The sequence below is a fragment of the Prionailurus viverrinus genome, chromosome F2 (genome assembly GCF_022837055.1).
Source record: "Prionailurus viverrinus isolate Anna chromosome F2, UM_Priviv_1.0, whole genome shotgun sequence".
NCBI lineage: Eukaryota > Metazoa > Chordata > Mammalia > Carnivora > Felidae > Prionailurus > Prionailurus viverrinus.
This window is the reverse complement of record NC_062578.1, coordinates 23531141-23537460: the sequence shown is the minus strand read 5'-3', so window position 1 is coordinate 23537460 and position 6320 is coordinate 23531141. Positions and strand designations below refer to the sequence as shown.

The 6320-nt window shown below is 39.9% G+C and overlaps 1 pseudogene; it reads right to left on the bottom strand.

The window, feature by feature from the left end:
* Positions 1-3574: 3574 nt before the first annotated feature.
* On the bottom strand, positions 3575-4029 carry LOC125156319 (60S ribosomal protein L31-like; annotated as a pseudogene).
* Positions 4030-6320: the final 2291 nt, after the last annotated feature.

Genomic DNA, 6320 nt, shown 5'->3' with positions numbered 1-6320 from the left:
TATCTTTTTGGATTAATGTTCTAATTTCCTTTGAATGAATATCCAGAAGTGGAATTGCCGCTGGATGATATGGTAGTCCTTTTGTTGTTGTTGTTGTTGTTTTTCTGAAGTATACTTGACATACAATGTTACATAATTTTCAGGTGTATAACATAGTGGTTCAACAAGTATTTAAAGTATAAAGTGATTATACTTTATGCTGCACTCTCCGTAAGCGTAGCTGCACCATCTGTCACAACACAACCATTATTACAATACCGTTGACTATATTCCTTATGCTGTGCCTTTATTTCTGTGACTTATTCACACCATAACTGAAAGCCTTTACCTCCCACACTCTTCACTCATTCTGCCCATCGCCTTCCTGCTAGTTTTATTTTTATTTATTTAGTTAGGGTTTTTTTTAATGTTTATTTATTTTTGAGAGAGAGAGAGAGAGAGAGAGGCAGGAAGGAACAGAGAGAGGAGACAAAGAATCCCAAGCAGGTTCAACCCGTGAACTGTGAGATCATGACCTGAGCCAAAACCAAGAGTCAGACGTTTGACTGAGCCACCTATGTGCCTTTATTTATTTATTTATTTAAGAGAGAGAGAGAGAGACAGAGAGAGAGAGAGAGAGACAGAGAGAGAGAGAGAGACAGAGAGAGAGAATGCAAGTTGGGGAGAAGGGCGGAGGGAGAGAGAGAGAGAATCTCAAGCAGGCTCCACACTCAGCTCAGAGCCCAACATGGGGGCTCAATCCCATAACACTGGGATCATGACCTGAGCCAAAATCAAGAGTGAGGTGCTTAACCAACAGAGCCACCCAGGCACCCCTAATTTTTTTTAAAGTAATCTCTATGCCCAATGTAAGGCTTGAACTCACAACCCCAAGATCAAGAGTCACGTGCTCTACCCACCAAACCAGCCAGGTGCCCCTGTCTTCAATTTTTTAAGGAAATAGTGCCTGCACAAATTTACATTTCCACCAACAGTGCACATGTTTCCCTTTGCCATTTCTTGTCTTTTTGATAATAGCCATTCTCACAGGTATGAAGTGACATCTCATTGTAGTTTTGATTTGCATTTCCCTGATAATTAGGGATGTTGAGCATCTTTTCATGTACCTGTTGTTCATCTGTGTATCTTCTTTGTAAAGATTCAGATCCTCTGCCCATTTTATTTATTTATTTATTTATTTATTTATTTATTTATTTATTATTTTTTTAATGTTTATTTACTTTTGAGAGAGAGAGAGCAAACCGGGAAGGGGAAGAAAGAGAGACAGGGAGACACAGAATCCAAAACAGGCTCAGGCTTTGAGCTGTCAGCACAGAGCCTGATGTGGGGCTCAAACTTGGGAACAGCAAGATCATGACCTGAGCCGAAGTCGATCACCCAACCAACTGAGCCACCCAGGTGCCCCTCTGCCCATTTTTAAATTGGATTGTTTGTTTTTTGCTGTTGAATTGTATGAGCTCTTTATGTATTTTGGCTATTAACCTTTCATCAGATACATGATTTGCAAATATTTTCTTCCATTCAGTATGTTGCCATTACATTTTATTAATGATTTTCTTTGCTGTGTTATTCCTTTCTTATAATCATTTTTGATATTAGTAATTGCCTCTTTAATATTTTTACTTATTATATTCCTAGTGCATAGAAAGAATCACTGACATATAGTAAGAATTCAATAAATATTTTTAAAATAATGAATGTAATTGCTTAATTTTGTAGATACTGATCACTAATTCTTCCCCTGACAGTACAGTTTTCCACATGCGTAAAAAGTTTCAGAGAGGGGTGCCTGGGTGGCTCAGTCGGATGAGCATCTGACTTCGGCTCAGGTCATGATCTCATCAGTTGATGAGTTTGAGCCTTGTGTCGGGCTCTGTGCTGACAGCTCAGAGCCTGGAGCCTGCTTCAGATTCTGTGTCTCCCTCTCTCTCTGACCCTCCCCTGCTCATGCTCTGTCTCTCTCTGTCTCAAAAATAAATAAACATTAAATTTTTTTTTAAAGTTTCAGAGAAAGTATTAATCAGCACATTCTAGGTCATGCTCTGATAATGAATTACCCCCAAATGCCAGTGATTTTCTAGAGCAACATTGTTTGTTTGTTTGTTTGTTTGTTTTTCTCATGATATAAATCTGCCACAGGTTGGCTGCATACTGTCTTCACTCCCGAGACCCAATGAAGAGCATCCTCTGTGGAACATGGTTGGTCTGTGGCGGGCGGCAAAGGACATGTGGGAGACTGGCTCTTAGTGTTTCTACTATGAAGTTATTTATCACTTTCACTCACAATGTACTGAGCCAAATAGGTCCTTGGCTAAGCTTGACATAATGAGGCAGGGATCTATATTCTTAGAAAGGGGCTCTGGAAGGAAGGGCATCATGGGGAGAACCACTATATTTGTGGCAGAGAAATACAGTCTTTCACAGTGAATGCATCAGATCCATTTTCTCTAGGAGAAAAGTCCTCCATTCTCCTTTGATGTGGATTGTTTGCTTTATGGGCCTGCCCCACAGCTGTCATGCAGGGACTTCCCTTTACTATCATCTTGGAAAATCCCTTTGTGTATCACATATATTGGTTCCCTGTTTACTGGATCTAGGTCTTTTTCTTTGTTTTACTTTCTCACTTGCCTGCATTCTCCCAGTAGAAAGAGAAAGCAGATTCATGAGGTAAATTTTGAGACCATTCTGGCTTAAAAATGTCTTTACCCTCAAACATGATTAATAGTTTCACTAAGCATAGAATTCTAAGTTGATAATTTTTTCTTGGAATTTTTTGAAGGTATGTCTTCATTAACTTCCGGATTTCAACTTTTTTTTTTTTGAGAGGCCAACACTATTTTTGAAATAATTTGTTAATGTTTATTTATTTTTGAGAGAGAGGGAGACAGAATCTGAAGCAGGCTCCAGGCTTTGAACTATCAGCACAGAGCCCAATGTGGAACTCAACATGGGGGTGGAACTCACAAACCACGATATCATGACCTGAGCCAAAGTTGAACGTTTAACTGACTGAGCCACCCAGGCATCCTTAGAGGCCAATAGTATTTTTTTCTCATTCTTTTATTTGTGATATGTTCCCACTCTGGAAGCTTTTAGACTATTTTTTAATGACTGAAGTACTAAATTTCACAATAATGTGCCTTTAAATGGGTCTTTTTTCATTCATTGTGTGGGGTGCTTCAAAATAAGTAAATAAACCTTAAAAAATACCATCCAGTTCTTTTTTTAAATTATGTATTTATTTCTTCATTCATTCACTTATTCATTTATTTATTTAATTTGAAAGAGAGAGAGAGAGAGAGAGAGAGAGAGAGAGAAAGAGAGAGAATATGCATGAGCCAGGAGGGGCAGAGGGAGAGAGAGGGAGAATATCAAGTAGACTCCATGCTCAGCACTGAGCTTGATGTGAGCCTGGATCCCACAACCCTGGGATCATGACCTGAGCTGAAATCAAGAGTCAGCCTCTCAACCAACTGAGCCACTGGGTGCCCCTATTAAAAAAAAAAAAAAAAAAAAAAAAAAAAATTTTTTTTTTTTTTTTTTTTAGTTTATGCCTTTATTTGACAATCATTGGTTAGTTCTCATCCACATTAACTGTCTGTAGATTTTTTAAGGTGGTGACAGGTACATAGATAACTAACATAAAGAGCTTGTTTGGCGAATCTTCATCCTCCTTACATTTTCTGGACAACCGCATATGGATACAATATGGAACATTCCTTATTCATTTGGCTCAGACAGCATTGTTGAGCACTGACTGGTGTGAATGTGCACATCTGGAGTCCTCATTCCCTTCATGGCAAATTTCCAGATCTCTGCGAGTGTCTTCTTGAAACCCACTCCATAGGTGTGCTTGTGAATAATGCTAGTATGAGTAACAAGAAATATTTCTTCTTGCATAAGCTTATATCAGCGTGGATAACCATTGGTGGTATATTCTCTGGTCACGACCTCGTTGATGGTGGAATGGCCCTTCTTCTTCTGGCCACCCTTCTTTGTGGGAACCATTCTGCCAGGTCCTGGTTGGAAAGGAAGCAGCATCCAGTTCTTTTAAAGGATACAATATATTCTCTAAACTTTGATGAATAACTAAAGACAAACAAACAGGGGCACCTGGGTGGCTCGGTTGAGCATCTGACTCTTGATTTCAGCTCAGATCATGATCTCATAGTTCATCAGTTTGAACTCTATATCAGGCTCTGTGCTGTCAGTATGGACCCCACTTCGGGTCTTCTGTCTCCCTCTATCTTTGACCCTCCCCATCCTCAAAAAGAAACATTAAAAAAATTTTTAAAAAAGAAGTATGAGCCACATGTTTTATATGTGTGTGTGTGTGTGTGTATATATATATATATATATATATATATATATGATCAGTTGGTGGACATATGTTATTATACATTTGGCCAAATCCATAGAAAGTACAATACAGTGAACCCTAATATAAACTATGGACTTTGGATGATAATGATGTGTCAATGAAGGCTCATCAGTTGTCATAAATGTGCCACTCTGGTGGGGGATGTTGATAATGGAGGAAGCGATGCTTGTGTGATGACAGAGGGCATATGGGAAATCTCTGTATCTTCCACTTAATTTGCTAAGAACCTAAACCTAAAAAACTAAGTCTTTTTTGGGGGGTACCTGTATGGCTTAGTCAGTGGAGCATGTGACTCTTGAACTCGGGGTTGTGGATTCAAGCCCCGTGTTGGGTGTAGAGATTACTTAAAAATGAAATCTTAAAAATATTAAGTCTGTTTTTTAAAAAATGATCAGTTAAGGGGCGCCTGGGTGGCTCAGTCGGTTAAGCATCTGACTTCAGCTTAGGTCATGATCTCACGGTCTGTGAGTTTGAGCTCTGCTTCAGGCTCTGTACTAACAGCTCAGAGCCTGGAGCCTGCTTCAGATTCTGTGTCTCCCTCTCTCTCTGCCCCTCCCCTGCTCACACTCTGTCTCTCTCTCTCTCTCTCTCTCTCTCAAAAAATAAATAAACAGTAAAAAAAAAAAAAGATCAGTTAAAAAAAAAGATTAGTTGATAATTAAAGATATAGGGAGAAATTAGCAATGTAAATGACCTTTCTTGTTTTACCAGAAATCTGCCAACCTAGGTGGGAATTGGAGCCTTTGGCTCCATCTACAGGCAGAGTCCCTCTGTGTCTAAGTCTCTGTGCCTTAATGTTTCCCAAAATATGCTCCATAGATGTGCTCCCTGCCAAAAAGTTCCTATGGTCATATAAATTTAGGAAACAGAACATGTCCTTTTCCTTCTTGGAGACACCAACCATACTGGCAGAAAAAAGGCTCTGAGGAATCCTACGGTAAAGAAGCTTTAGCTTTATTGAACTCACAGCTTCTTAGACATATTTTATCAAAGAATCCTGTCCTCACATAAAAGCTATGCATGTCTATTGAAATGATGCCATGGAATTACAGTTCATGATATTTTGGATCAGTCCTATTTATGGTCTGGAATTTGGGAATTCATAGGTCAAATGTTTCCATACTTGATATTGTTAATCCTGTTTTAAATGGCTTCTGGTTTTGTATTCTGAATTTAGAGGCTCCAAGGGTAATTCTGACAGTATTCATTAGGCCTGCTGCAGCCCTATTCAAAGGGATGCTGGAAAAAGGGAAAACTGTGCCCTGATAAGATCTAGTGATGAGGGTTTTCAATCCTTTAGTCTGTAAGGAGGAGACAGACAGGGCAGACACTCACTGAATGGAAGTAGAAAAGTGGGGCTAACATGGGAGTGGGGTGGGAGGGGTTAGACCATTTCTGACCTAAGGGTATTAAGCAAACCACCAACTAGCTTAAGGAAATTGACTGGCCCCCCAGCACAGAGACCATGTGCTCACCATTTTGGGTAGCTCTACACAGAAGCCCCAGCTGAGGGCCAGCGAGGCTGGAAATTCAGGGCATCTTCTGCTCACTCCCTTTTCCTTGGCATAAAGATGATACCTAATCAACAACACTTGTGCTTATGGAGCTGTGTCCAGCTGGAAGGGTACATTTAAAAAGGTCTCTTAAAGGCATTTGTGACATAAGAAGAAATACATAGTTGGTCTCTGCCTCCAGTTCCTGACACAGAGCTCCTAAAATCCTTGTAATTTCCTGAGTGATAGGCGAGATAGGAGCATTTTTTGTTATAATATTTAGTCTTTCCAGACACGAGAGCTTCTAAGATACTTGGAATCTACAGAGGGTAGAGGAAAAAGAGTCTATACCTACCAGCGACAGTGAGGCCTGCCAGTGTATTAAGAAGTCTTCTGGTGTCACTCTGCACCCCTGACACTGTGTGGAGCCAGCCAACTTGAAGTTT